Source organism: Cydia splendana, chromosome 8 (genome assembly GCF_910591565.1).
Source record: "Cydia splendana chromosome 8, ilCydSple1.2, whole genome shotgun sequence".
Lineage (NCBI taxonomy): Eukaryota > Metazoa > Arthropoda > Insecta > Lepidoptera > Tortricidae > Cydia > Cydia splendana.
The window spans coordinates 3343368-3359084 of NC_085967.1; the positions used below are offsets into that span (position 1 = coordinate 3343368).

The following is a 15717-nucleotide window of genomic DNA, read 5'->3' on the forward strand; positions in this document are numbered from 1 at the left end:
TCAGAAAAAATAATATTTGACGGAGGCACGGGCGACGGCAGTGGGCATAGTACCTCAATGTATTACTTCACAGCTAAATCAGTATGCTACCTTTGCTACCAGTGCATGAAATAAACATTCGAACTCGTTAACCATACTAGTGCCTACTAAAATATCTAGGCGTTATTGGGATGTATTTGGATTGCACTCAAATAAAAGGATCGCATAAAATCGTTCAAGTCTTTATTCAAGTCAAGCTAGGCCGGCTCCAACCGTACACCTCTGACCCGAGAAGATTTAGCCCTATTTGGGACCGGCAACAAACTCGGCGGGACACGTCTTTTCAAAACAACACTTCTTATCTTTATTTTACAAAGGTAAGGTTCTAATCACACGTAAGAAATCAAAATAACACTTGGAATAAAACACTTAGCTAAATGGTTAAAGAACGTTGGATTCTATAAGCTATCAGAATAATCCTTCAGGTATAAGCCTTCAGGAACGTGGCGAGTTAGGCACGAGGTTGGCTAACGAGTACGTCCGACTTCTAGCGCGGTCCGATCAAGACTCCCCACCAGCGGCGGAGCCTCGCTGCTCCAGTCCTCCCGCCTCAACGTCAAGTTGGTCAACCTGCTTGACCAGTCTACCAACATAACGACAAAAATGCCAACTCGTGCCTACCTTCACCCAAGAGTAACCTCTTGACGTTCCAAAGCCTTCTACCTGTCATCTTAGTTCAACAATACGCCAATAGACGGCGTTACTCTCTACGTTATGAATTTCGTTACAACTTCCAAACAGCAAACATTGCTAGTAGTCAAACATTGCTAATCAATTGTATACAGGCGTCTAAAATAATGAACTATAATGCTGCAATACGTCCTTCTGGAGTCACGCCCCGACACGGCCGTCCTGCGGTTCACACGTCCCCGTGTGAGCGAGCCGTATCTGAAAAGGAAAATAAATTTGCAACAGTAATTGCTCTAAAACTCGGCCAACCTGACCATGTGAATAATAATAAAGAGTTGACCATGTCACAAAGTATTGTCTTTATTTTATGAAAGTAATGAACAAAAAGTATTCACATGAAAATAACGGACAACAGATAGTTCATTAACCTTAAAGTCCTTAAACATGATACAAAATTACAAGTCTATTTTCTCTCAAACTCTTTGCTTAACTGACCGATAATCCTGGGCAATACTCCAGGGTGACCGAACCACATGGACAACCCCGGAAGACGACCGACATTCCTGGACAATCCTGGGGTAACCGACAGCTACCTTGCCTTAGCCAGGTAACTCCGAGGATAACCCCAGGACGACCGACTTTCCTGGACAATCCTCAAGAACGACCGAAATCCATGGACAGTTCCTGAGGATGACCGACATTCCTGGACAATCTCTAAGGGTGACCGAACTCCATGGACAACCCCTGAAGACGACCGATATTCCTGGACAATCCTCCAGGGCGACCGAACCACATGGACAACCCCGGAAGACGACCGACATTCCTGGACAATCCTGGGGTAACCGACAGCCACCTTGCCTTAACCAGGTAACTCCGAGGATAACCCCAGGACGACCGACTTTCCTGGACAGTGGACAATCCTCAAGAACGACCGAAATCCATGGACAGTTCCTGAGGATGACCGATATTCCGGATCTTTTCTCAAGGGCGACCGAAATCCATGGACAGCCCCTAAGAAAGACCAACACACATGAACAATCCTCAAGGACGACCGAACCTCCCGGTCAGCCCCTGAGCACAACAACAACCACAGAAACTCGCTCAAGAGTTCCAAACAGAAGCAAAACATCTCAAAATAATATCAACGAAATGTGAACTGCTCACCAGATCAATAAAGTATGATGCACGCGTCCAAGACAAAGGTGGTGGTGGTGAAGTCCAACCCAAGCACGACGGCTGATGCTTTCCGCCTTGCAGTTGGCGTTGCTGCAGCAGATGGCGAGATGCACGATGTGGTTTATCGTAGCTGGCTGATACTGAAATCATCATTTGCACGGTATCAGTTCCATCGTGTAAGTAGATTAAAATTCAAGGATTACGAGCGTGCTCTAGAAGAGGATACTAAAACATGTTATCAATGGATACAGGACTTAATTCTTTTATTTCAAATTAAAAGTTAAACTTCATTGAGTGTGTTTTGTTTTACTCTATGTATAAACACGTGTTCCAAAAGTTAATAAAACTCTTAAAAAAAATAACACGAAAAGTGACAGCTAATTAGTTTAGCAATTACACTCAAAATAAAAATCACTAATAAACAATTAGAACGAAACCTGTCCTTTTATTTCCAAATCTCCAGCACAGAAGACTGCACAGCTGCTTCTGTGTCAGGGGCGTAATGGTGTCTGCAAGTTCGCTCGGCTCTGGCTGCAGGACACTGTAACATCAATTTTCATATGCGTAGCTCATGTTTCCATAGTATGCACGATTTGTGATCTATCACGGCATTACGGGCAATAATTTGTCGCAATTTTATTAATTACTAAACGTAAAGATTACATAATCCTATGCATTGGCAAATCAGCAGGATCAATTTCTAACGGTGCATTGTATTTTCATGAAAAAAATTTTTTTTTGAGGGTAGATGCACAAGTGAGCGATGAAATAATATCACGTCGCGACAGCCAATATCTGGTTTTAATTAACAATATGGATTTCACATCAAAATAACTTAAGATCGCTTCGATTTAAATGGATTTTAAAAATTAATTGTATTTTCATGAAAAATCAATTATTGAGGGTAGATTCACAAGTGAGCGATGAAATAATATCACGTCGTGATGGTTAATACTTGGTTTTAATTAACAGTATGGATTTCAAATCAAAATAACTCAAGATCGCTTCGATTTAAATGGATTACAAAAATTAATTACAAAGAAACGTAACGATCCCAGAGATGACGTCACGTAACAACCGTTATGCTAGACTGCCTCAATCATAATTCACAATTTCACAATAATTCTCACCAAATAACATAATGAATTGCACTCACCTTTCAATGAAGGTTAGACACGTGAGCTTACCATTACCACGTGTCCAGATTATAGCATGTAGGTCCCCGAAACAAACCGGAAATACACCGCACTCCCAGCGCGTGGCTGTGTAAGCAATACACGAGACACGGGATCCCACTTCTGATGACGGAGGCACGGGCGACGGCAGTGGGCATAGTACCTCAATGTATTACTTCACAGCTAAATCAGTATGCTACCTTTGCTACCAGTGCATGAAATAAACATTCGAACTCGTTAACCATACTAGTGCCTACTAAAATATCTAGGCGTTATTGGGATGTATTTGGATTGCACTCAAATAAAAGGATCGCATAAAATCGTTCAAGTCTTTATTCAAGTCAAGCTAGGCCGGCTCCAACCGTACACCTCTGACCCGAGAAGATTTAGCCCTATTTGGGACCGGCAACAAACTCGGCGGGACACGTCTTTTCAAAACAACACTTCTTATCTTTATTTTACAAAGGTAAGGTTCTAATCACACGTAAGAAATCAAAATAACACTTGGAATAAAACACTTAGCTAAATGGTTAAAGAACGTTGGATTCTATAAGCTATCAGAATAATCCTTCAGGTATAAGCCTTCAGGAACGTGGCGAGTTAGGCACGAGGTTGGCTAACGAGTACGTCCGACTTCTAGCGCGGTCCGATCAAGACTCCCCACCAGCGGCGGAGCCTCGCTGCTCCAGTCCTCCCGCCTCAACGTCAAGTTGGTCAACCTGCTTGACCAGTCTACCAACATAACGACAAAAATGCCAACTCGTGCCTACCTTCACCCAAGAGTAACCTCTTGACGTTCCAAAGCCTTCTACCTGTCATCTTAGTTCAACAATACGCCAATAGACGGCGTTACTCTCTACGTTATGAATTTCGTTACAACTTCCAAACAGCAAACATTGCTAGTAGTCAAACATTGCTAATCAATTGTATACAGGCGTCTAAAATAATGAACTATAATGCTGCAATACGTCCTTCTGGAGTCACGCCCCGACATATTAAAAAGTAATTAAATGTAGCATATAGCGTTGTTGTAACACGGGCATTACATTTAACTAAACCAAACAATTGAAATCTGTGACATATCAATGTCAATTCGAACATCGATCGACCGAGATTTTACTTAAGTTTAGTAGCAAATGTATGAACTCATTCTAAACACTAATCAATATGTAAACCGGCCTTAAGGCAAGTGTATAAGCTTGTAGAGACCTTATAGGAAAAAAATAAAATATTGATTATCTTCGAAATGGAGTTAATTAGAATATCGGTGTCTTTGGGAAAGTTACTTGATTTAAGCTCAGGTATGCACCCTTGAAATTAACGGAAATCAAAAAAAACACGGTGTAGACGACGGGATAATTTTAATTTCATCGCAAGCATCCGTTACATAACAATACGCAATTCGCGAACTAACGCCCGGAGACACAGAACAGGTCTCATCTAGGCTGCGTTGCCTCACCACTTACCTAACCTGGCGTACCAAGTTCAACTAACGTTTGATGGAATTCATTATAGTGGTTTTTAGACTTAAGATTAAACGTAAGACGGGAAAGTTTTGTGTTCAAGATTATTGCACTTTTATTTAATTACACAAACGGGTCTAACGCGATATAATTTCATTGTTTTTACCTTAAATTCCGACGTTTCACCTGAGTAAAAAAAACATATAAAATAAAAATGCAAAAATATGAGCTAAAATAAAATGTGAGCTATGTAAATATGTGTATGTGTCAATATGTAAATATATGTACAAAACGCGAGAGTTTAAAGTGTTATATTGCACTTTTGTTTAATATGATGTAAGCATGGACAAACTATTTTGTCTACAACCATGCAATTTGGTCATTCTTTTGCACTTTCGTGAAATTGCACCGTCTTTCACTTTACGATCCTAACGCTACGTCTTACGTAGGCGAACAACGCGCGAACGCGGCGCGGCGCGGCGCGGCGAAATCAATCCTTTGATGCCCATAGAAGTGTCCTACGTAAGCGATCTCGTTGCGAACGCGGTGCGGCGCGATTTGCACGCGAATGTCAGGCGGCGCGGCGCGGCGCGGCGCGGCGGCGGCCGCTTTCGCCGCGCCGCGCCGCGCCGCGTTCGCGCGTTGTTCGCCTACGTAAGACGTAGCGTTACCCTCTATTCCCCCAAGGAACAGTGGTAGTGAAATATTCACCTATAAAACTGAACGTTTTATCTCTTTACAACCTTCACTGTAAATGTCATTCACTCAAGTGATAAATGTTTTATGATAAACTCTTTGGTATTTTCTATTACAAAACCTTTGGCGGACGATTGGCGTATTTGCAAAACTTATTTATTTCGTCATTTTAGTCATTTGTAATAAACTTATTTGAGCCAACACGCATCGTTTTTATAAGACAGCTCTGAAGGGGCCCACTGATTAACAGACCGCCGGACGGTATCGGCCTGTCAGTTGTTCGGAACTGTCAAAATTTTGTTCTAACTAACAAGGCCGATACCGTCCGGCGGACTGTTAATCAGTGGGCCCCTTCGATAAATAACGTTCGCCGTCGCATTTATGTTCAGTCCGTCACTCATTTTATCAAGGAAATTGACAAGTAGGTACAGCGGCGAGAACAATGACGCGACGCTGCATGCAGTTATTTTTTAGCCATTCTGTATATGTCGGCGGCCGATCGTAAAGTTCCTGTGTAATGTTTTGACGGTAGTCACATTAAAGCAATAGAATAGGTTCGTTAGGTTGCTTCAGATGCCCGAAGGGCAACCTGTCCAGAAATAGGAGCCCCGTCAGGGAACGAGACAATGATTTTCACGATTGACGATAATCACGTATGTCAAAATATGCCTAGTTGACCGAAGCGAAGCGAAGGTCTACGTTTTGACTCGGGCATTTTGCTTTCGTATGTCCGGATGTTCTCCTCTACAGGTCGCAATTCTTAACCGATTCTCGTGAAATTTTGTGACCGAATTTTATGACTAAATAAAATTTTTTTGTCAATCCGGTTTTTGGAAATTTTTAAAAATGGCGGAGTCGTGATACCTGGCTCCTAAACAAATAGTCGTATCGATATCATAAGACTTTTTTCTTTTTGAGACATGTTTACAGAGTTAATAGCAAAAAATGCAGAAAAAAATTATCGCTGGTTTAGGCGGTATTTAGATATTTAATTTTAACTAATTTTAATTTGAGAAGGAGTAGCTAAATTTCGTCAACCTATCTAAGAACTATTTGGCTCAGTTTGTAAACGTTCGCTTTTTCTATTTGCACAGAGGGTCTGGGTTCGATCCCCAGTAATTGTATGCTGGGATATTATAACTTTTTGTATTTTTTTACACATAAATTTCGTATTGTTTTTCTTTAATTTACTATACACCGTGTTTTTATTGAATTCCGTTAACTTCGGGGTATAGTTAAGTACGTTTATAAGAACTAAATGGCATAGTTAATTTTCAAAAAAAATTTTTTTTTTTGTTTTCTTTTTTGTTTTTTTTTTGTTTAAAAAGTAATTAAATGTAGCATATAGCGTTGTTGTAACACGGGCATTACATTTAACTCAACCAAACAATTGAAATCTGTGACATATCAATGTCATTTCGTACATCAATCGACCGAGATTGTACTTAAGTTTAGTAGCAAATGTATGAACTCATTCTAAACACTAATCAATATGTAAGCCGGCCCTAAGGCAAGTGTACACGCTTGTAGAGGCCTTATAGTAAAAAAATAAATTATGGATTATCTCCGAAATGGACTTAATTAGAACATCGGTGTCTTTGAGAAAGTTACTTGATTTAAGCTCAGGAATGCACCCTTGAAATTAACGGAAATCAAAAAAAACACGGTGTATTTAAAGCTCTTAGCACCATGTTATTTCAAGCTCTGCTCGCGAGGTCTACAGCTCACAGAGCCACTAGTATAGTGGACGTTACCGATTTAAGGGTTAACCCTTAAATCGGTATTGTCCACTATACTGGACATCCCAAGAAAAAAAAGACCTGCCTGATATTACGGATTACTGTCGGATACGGATGATTGTCGGCCGACATATGTATATGAATTAGGTTTTATAACCCCAATTGTGCTTCATTCATAAGCCGGAACAATACCCGCGCCATCGTTACGTAGCCAGCCTTGGCATTGGCACTGCGCGGCCGCGTGCCAAATCTGTTCATAAGCCGGTGCCAAATACGGTCAGGCAGGTGGGAATTTTTAGCCGGATATAGGAAAATACGAAGACCGTTATTTTTATAGTTTGAAATTGGATTATGTACTGTATAGGTACCTTCTTGTAAAGGTTTGAATTCTAATTTAAGTACCTACTTACCCTTATTTTGGCACTGTCCAAAATACTGTACACAATCTTTGACCCCCTTTTTTGTATTTTTTTCTTAACCAGAATCATTGATAGTAGGTATTGATACTATCGAGCGCCGAGGAGGTTTGAACTCATGACCTTCCGTGATTTCTGCCAAATTCAAGGTTGACGTCTCTGAACTTTTTCAAGTACTTAATACTTACTTACAAAACAGGGCCCGCTTAGTTTGGGTTCTTTAGGTATAGAAGGTTTTTCCCGATTTTTTTGCCGAAACCGAAACCAAAGGTTCGGTTTTGCTCTAGTTTCGAGGAAAACCGGAACTTCGGCCGGATATTTACTACCCAAAATACAGTTTCTGGCCGAAATGTTCGGTAATTTTTTTGCCGAAACCGAACGTTTAGCCAAATTATGAATTTTATGATTTTTATGCCGAAACCGAACTCAGAACTTCGGCCGGAAACTGACACTAATAAAAGGGTCATTAAAAAAGTACGACGTCTACGCGGGCGAAGTCGCGGGCAAATACTAGATAAAATATCATAAATGTCAATTATGTTACACAAGTGCATACAACGGTTATTTCCCAGTATTGGCATGTCAGTTGTCATGCATTCGGTATTGCACAAAGACTTAATTATTCTCAATGCGTCTTTCGGGACACTAAAATTGTACGCGTAATGTATAAAACACTTTTTGTACATGTTTGTCATACAATTATCGCCTGCATTTGGGTGGTGGGAAAAATGCATTTAGAAAGCAAGATTATTATAAAGACGACGCTTGCTTTGTTATTCAAGATGTTAACGTAGAACCTGTTTATAGTGAAAACGCGTTTTCCCTAGTTAAACTAAAGCGTAACTTTCCGTAAAACCTCTGCGAAAACTTTTAACCGGGATTTTTTAGTTAAAACTAGTTTTCGCAAAGTATGTGAAAACTAGTTTTTAATATATTTTATGTCTTTTTCTTCTTGTCTGTTACCTTCCGTGATTCTTCTCACTTGATGATCTCATCGGAAGATCAGCGCTGGAAGCCACCACCAACATGCTGAGATGGGGCCATTTCCTGGCAGTTTAAATCTTATTTTGTGTTTTCTTTTATATTATGTATTGCTTACGAATAAAATATATTCTATTCTATATGTACATAGTACATAGTTTTTTTCAACATTTCATTCAAAGTCAAGGTCTTCAAAGTCAATTGGATTATATTTTATTTTACGTCATTTTTACCAAAACTATTTGTTTATCGTATTGCAATAAATCAGTGCCGCCTGCGCACACGCCGATGTCTCCTCAATGAGTTTCATTCTCTCTATTTATAGACCTATTTCATCTCTAGTGTAGTAAGTGCAATATTTATGTCATTTAAAATAGAACCTTGACTTAAAGCAATAAAGTATAATTTTAAATGTTTATTCATAGATCAATTTCAGCTGAATTGTCGTAAGCAATATCTATGTTACTCAAAATAGAACCTTGAAGTAGTCTAATAAAGTATAATTTTCAATGGTGACTTTAGATTTGCTTTGTGTTTTGAGATTTGAGAGCTGCAACGGAATTCTGAGCGTATAGAAGTTTGTTTATTAAGAAGGGTGTTTATAGACACGTAAGGGAACTGCGAAATGCAAACATTACTCACTCGGCTATTCAAATTTAACGAAATATCACATAGTATATAAAAAAATTAAGTACTTAACAAATATATTACATATAATCTATATTTACAGTACATCTGGTGCTCTATTACGATACCCAGTGCTATAATAAGATTAATATTTAATAAGCACATTACGTAACTACGTTGAAAATTTAAAGGGTCATATGCACTGTAATATGTTGTACGATACACGTGCGAATAGGTAGGTACTTAATTCGCAACTCGTGTCGATATTAAAACACTCTCTTCTGTCATGTTATCTTCTTATTTTAATAAGATAGATAGGTTTACAAGCTGGATCGCTCATTTAATTTGAATAATAATTAAATTAAAGAATAATATAATAAATAAGATAGCATGTCATATTATCCATAATTTCGTCTGTAGCGATCAAGTCTTCGGTAGTATAGTGGTAAGTATCCCCGCCTGTCACGCGGGAGACCGGGGTTCGATTCCCCGCCGGAGAGAACTTTTTGCATTTTTTTTTACATTCTGGCACAATTCAAGTCAAACTTTTTTTTTTAACTTTGAAAAAATATTTGTTTTTTTTTTCAGTTCTATATTCCAGTATTAGTAAGACTTGCGCAATACGCGGACACGGGCAGATCTGGCTCTGTGAAGTTGTTGCTTATAGTCTGTAAATCAGCTTGTGAAATGTGTAGGGTATTTCAGGATGATGGCCGCGCGTTCCCGTTGTTGGTGAAGTCACGATACGTCTTAAAAAAAGATAGGTTAAGCAATTTCAATTTTAAATCATTACAAACACGACACGTCATATCGTACCGTCAGTAATGAACTACTAGACATATTCCAACAAGGATCTCCACAACGACCGGTCGTGTAGTGTCTTTAAACGGTTCTCTGCGATTTTTACTAGATCTGCTATGACCCTATTTCCCTATTTAAATTCCTCATTTATGTGCTTATTATGTGGATGAATAAATAAGTCAAGAAAAGTCATTAGAATAAAGTGTAGGTATAGTGCGAACACAATTAGTGTGGATTTTTGTTGAATTTTTTACCCGACTAGGTACGGCAAAACAAAAGTAGTGTTATGATTTGAATAGTATAAAAAACCAATAATATGAATATAACTCATGGACAAATATAGAGGAACGCAAAATAACTTTACTTAATTACCAATTTTGAAATTATTTTAGGTGCTGTGACCCAGTAATTAAACCATTTTTTTGCGTTCCTCTAAACTTGTCCATGAGTTATATTCATATTATTGGTTTTGAGTGAAATCCTTTAAACACAAAAATATTCTGTCAATTTTATCATGGTCTAATAAAACATGGTCTTCCATTCCCAGAGTGACACGGGCCTACGTCACAATAACATTGCCACTTTATTTCAACATAACATGTTACATGGGTACATTATACCTATGGTTAATAAGTTAAAATATTTCTTTATAATTTTATAATTTTCATTTATATGTATTTTAGCTTAAATTTTACAATAACACGTCATTTTTAATTACTCGTTAGCAATATCTTCCGATTCACGAAAGAAATTTCAGACTTTCGGGTAATTCTGTTTATACTACTGGCAACACAGGATAGCGCTGTGCACATTTGACAATTCGGATCTAGATAACTTCATGCCCTGACCGTCATCCTTGTCGAACGCGTGTTAATGTTATTTCCTTCTCGCTCAGTGTCAGCAGTCGCAGTGTTTTCCAAACTTTTCACGTCGTAAGCTTGGTAATTAATGTGTAACTGTGAATTAGTTTTTTAAACGTTTGTCTTGTATAGATAAATAAAGTTTAATTTAATACATTAGATTTGTTTTATTTTACTATGTTTCTACATGAATAACTTAAAATTAATGCCGTTAAAATAATTTTCACCGTTGGTTAAAATTCTCCCACATTTCAAAGTTTGAGAACCTGTAAACAGCATGATGACGTAGGCGCGTGTCAGTTAGGTCATACGCGAATCTCGGAATGGAGTACCAGGCGGAGTATATTATTATACCATGAATTTTATCAATTCCACGCGTCACTTACGTTACGTCCATAAAGCTGCAAAAGTATTTGTTCAGAAAATAAATCGCATATACTCGTACCTATTACCCTTCAGAAATTTCTATAGTCTGTGTGGAAAGAGTCGTGAAACGTATGGAGTGTATGGGATCCAATACATTCTACGACTCTTGTCTTTTCGCACAGACTCTAACTATTGCACATTCCACATTCCATTTTACAAAATGTACACAATACCAATCCATCCGTCGCATCCAACGTGCTTTAATTAATGGCTGTTTGTCTGTTTCATTCGCTAGTCAGAATTTGATATACCTCTCACCTATTTCATAGAACAAACGGAAACAAGTGATAAACAAATCAGTATGTATCTCGACTTGATTATTCGTGTACCTTATTGTATAAAGTCCACCTATGGCTAGGAGTGTTCCTGTAGTCTCGACACAATTCATTGACTTTTCATAAACTTTATTCCAACGAGTTAAGGTCTATGAATGGTCACGTATGTATTTATCGCTAGCTTCCGTTCGTATTGTTCGGCTTTGGCAAGCTTCCATTGCAGTTGCAATATGATGTCACTGTTGGTTAGGTTTTAATGTTACGTTTAAACGTTCCGAGGAACATACATTGGAGATTCGCAGATCTATTTAAAAAGGGATTTCTCGTTTCGTTGGGATCTGTGGTTTGATTAAGTTCGGAGGATCCTAATGACTGGTTTTATACTAGTCTACTAAAAGAAAATAGGTCAATAACCCGCGACTCTTTTGAGATGTAATTGCGTTTCTTTCCCAAAATTAAGAATTGGTTCACTTTAGAGAGCCCAAACGGAAGCCAGGTCTAATCCCCTGACCTAAGTAATCGTGCTAAACATGATTTCTTATTTAAACTTATAAACCATATTTATTCAAAATCCCATAGACCAGGCACCTCGGCAACCTATTAGCAGCCAAGGGCCACATAGCAGTTAACGAAGTGGACGCGGGCCGCACTTTGTTAATATTTATGACTTTATCAGACATTGTCATTTGTCAATATTACATACAGTATAGCCAGGGAGGCTCGCGGGCCGCAAGTGAAAGGTTCGCGGGCCGCATGCGGCCGCTGGTTGCCGACCGCTGCCAAGAACTGTTTGAGCATTGTTTAAAAATAATTAGAAAATAAAGAAAATTCTGCAAATACTAAGTCTTCTACGCCACACTTCATCTCGGTCGATAGCTCGATACACGTCCCGCGCGTTTTCAACTTTTACGTTCCGTTTCTCGGTGTATTTGTTTAGTGCCACTTAAATGAGTTAGCCTGTATGTTTATCCACGTACTATGATCTCTCCAGTCGCAGTCCAACAAGATGAGCAGATCAGATCCGTTCCACCCTATACTCTGTATCTTAGGTATTTAGATAAAAGTAAACAAAATCTATAAAAAGGCTTAGGGAGCCATTTGAGGGTAGATGAAAACATTACATGATCAAATAATGTAGGTTAAAGTCAGGTCGTTCAGTGACAGATCCTGGCGGTTTTGTATTTAAATGTTATAACTACCCGAAAATTTACAAATTGTTAGTGTACCTACCTACTTTTATTTAAATACCTAAAGATACAGACTATAGGCACCCAACTGCACGTAGTGCACGTCGCACTGCACGATGCCACGATTGCCAAGAACCGGAACAAATGGCGATATACCGTCAGATGAAAGTTGATTCCACTGGGACTTCACGACCCTCAGCAATGAGGATACCGACGCGAGGAGGACTATGACACAGTACAAGAACTATGATCTCTAATTTTAAAAATATCCATAGAAAAAAAAGAGCACCCTTTCAAAAACTCATTAGAAAAAGCCCTAAAAGTCCAGCAAAAAGTCGTAGTCGAATGGGCACGCGCCATCTCGGTCGATCCACGTGCCGTTTTACAACTTTTTAATTTACGTTCCGTTTCTCCGTGTTTATGTTTGTGTTATTTGTCCAGTGCCACTTAAACGAGTTTATGGATCGACAGTGGAATTAAAGTTGAGGTTGAAATATAGTTTGTCAAAGGACTGTCTCATTTCAATGATAGACAGAGAGAATCATACTATCCTTGTCTTACACTAGTACTAGCACCCAAAAGATAAGGATGATTATAGTTTTCCTGGTCCTTACTGACTGACAAATTGGTTTGACCAACTATATATATGCAGTTGCTGGCATAGTGACCTTTCTGTTGATATTAGTTTTTTTGTAGAAGTATAACGACGAAATGACAATGACAGGACCATTAAAGTAACTGATTTGACCCCTATTTAGGTACTTTTTTTTTTATACAGCCTATTTTGTGTCCCACTGCTGGGCAAAGGCCTCCCCTTTCTTCCGCCACTCATCACGGTTTGGTGCATGTTCCCGCCAGTCGCTGCAAAAAGCGTCAAGATCATCCCGCCATCTCTTTTATGGTCTACCTCTGCCCCTGCTACATATACAGGTACATATATGGTTAACAAAAAATAAAGGTTTCTATGATATCGTCGAATGTTGTGCCATAGTAGAAAAAACCCTACTCCAGTCTTAAATGACGGCAATGCACTTGCAACCCCACCGGTGTCGCAGTGTCCAGGGATGATGGTAATTGCTTTACCATTAGAGGAATCGTCCGCTCGTTTGCTTCCTAGTTATAACTACTACATTAAAAAAAAACAACGGGGTGCACTCCGGGAGTGCCGGCAGAAGTGAAAGCTCAACGACATTGTAACTCAAAATATTAATAAATCTAGTGCAAAATATCTGCAGCACTATGTATGACTTACTTGACTTCACTTACTACAGTTATATTAATACCAGTTTGAGGGAAACTCACTAGATGGCATTTAAATCAAAAACAATGACATTGTCCGTCACACATGACGTCACGCGTTACGCGTTACGCTGTCTCGAGTTTTACATTTTTTTCCCCACCTCAAAAAGTGCACAGCGCTGCTAAAGAAGTTTTCACTTCAAAAATAATACCTATTAATGAATTAATTTCTTAAATGTCGGCTACATTGGTAGACGATTTAGGTACCATTTATATACAGAGTTGCAGACACATGGAATGTCATAAGTGTCTGCTAATTCAATTTTAGTACCTAATTAATTGGTACTTCACGTCCGATTAGTCAGAGTTATATATCATGCTAATGTGTGATTTGTCATACATATATTACATTTTATTTATAGATAGACAAATTGTAATTAATGTGTGCGAGTTAATTTTATGAGGAATGCGTATACTTACATAAGTAGGTACATGATGTGGGTAGATACTTGCTAGACAACATTGTGTTTGCCGAATTTGAACTTTTTATTTTGGCACTTTTCTGAAAATTAATTGTACACCATGCATCAAATCTTGATACTTTATATACAGGGTGGCTAAAAAATAACTGCATTCCAGTTGCCAGGGAGGTTTTGGGATTATACTGAGCAACTTTTATTATGGGACCAACCCCGAAATCGCGAAAAAAATATTGGCTGTTTCATACATTTTGGCTGGTCCATTTTCTACGGGAGGATAATTTTTTTTTTCGCGATTTCGGGGTTGGTCCCATAATAAAAGTTGCTCAGTATAATCCCAAAACCTCCCTGGCAACGAGAATGCACTTATTTTTTGGCCACCCTGTAAAGGGGCCCACTGATTACCAGTCCGCCGGACGATACCTATCGGCCCGTCAGTTAAACGCAAAATTTGACAGCTCCGAACAACTGACAGGCTGATATCGTCCGGCGAACTGGTAATCTGTGGGCCTCTTGAGACGTGTGTTAGACTCCGACACATTAATCATGGACACCAATCTTCCACACAATGAGCTGATCATTAATGGACTTTATTACAAGGAAATAAGGGGTAGTTATGATCAGTTAAAGTTGTAATCCGCATGCCCAAAAATGCAATACAAATGTCAGCAAAAACCATGACAATGCAAATCTTAATATATATGGGACGCTGATTACCTGCATTGTCAGTTTTTGCTTATTTTTCAAGATCTTTGAGGTTAAAATGTCAAATTATGATGACCTTACGTCGGTTAATAAATGTGCCGGACATTGATAGTGACAAAAAGTCGTTTAGCTTTTTTGTGTTGAAAATCAGATTTAAAACCCTGAGGACGCATTTGTCACGATTACTTATTTAGTCTCGGAGGTCTAGGTATACGTGTCAAATATGCTTAAGGGAGATTTGAAAATGGTAGTAATTGCTGGCCACACTAGGTTCCCTTTAGGTTTAGTCAGCACTAGGTTGCCATGTAATAATGGTATTTATAAAGACTTTAAATTGTGTTTGAAGATTTGTGAGGCGTTTATCGTGTAGGTACCTATTACCTATATATGATGGGCAAAAATATGTTAAGTTGGTAAGCAGCAAGAATAAGTTCGGTCACTTTTAGGGTTCCGTACCCATAGGGTAAAAACGGAACCCTATTACTAAGACTCCACTGTCTGTCTGTCCGTCTCTCTGTGCGTCTGTCTGTCGGTCCGTCTGTATGTCTGTCACCAGGCTGTATCTCATGAACTGTAATAGTTGAATTTTTTACAGATGATGTATGTCTGTTGCCGCTATAACAAATACTAAAAAGTACGGAACCCTCGGTGGGCGAGTCCGGTTTTTTCTTTGAATCAACTGAAATTTACATACGTTTTGTGCTAAACTTAATCCAAGAGACAATATGCTGAACTGTTATTTGCGTGAAATGTAAATTATAAAAAGCTGTATTTAATTTTTTAGTAAACTTAATCCCTCAGGA

The 15717-nt window shown here is 38.7% G+C and overlaps 1 protein-coding gene and 1 non-coding gene across 5 annotated transcripts in view; both read left to right on the top strand.

The window, feature by feature from the left end:
* The window catches only part of LOC134792698 (uncharacterized), a 603576-nt gene that overhangs the window by 49343 nt on the left and 538516 nt on the right, over window positions 1–15717 (top strand). The gene's annotated exons all lie outside the window — the stretch shown is intronic.
* On the top strand, window positions 9371–9442 carry Trnad-guc (transfer RNA aspartic acid (anticodon GUC)). The gene has a single exon. It is a non-coding gene; the product is annotated as a tRNA-Asp (tRNA).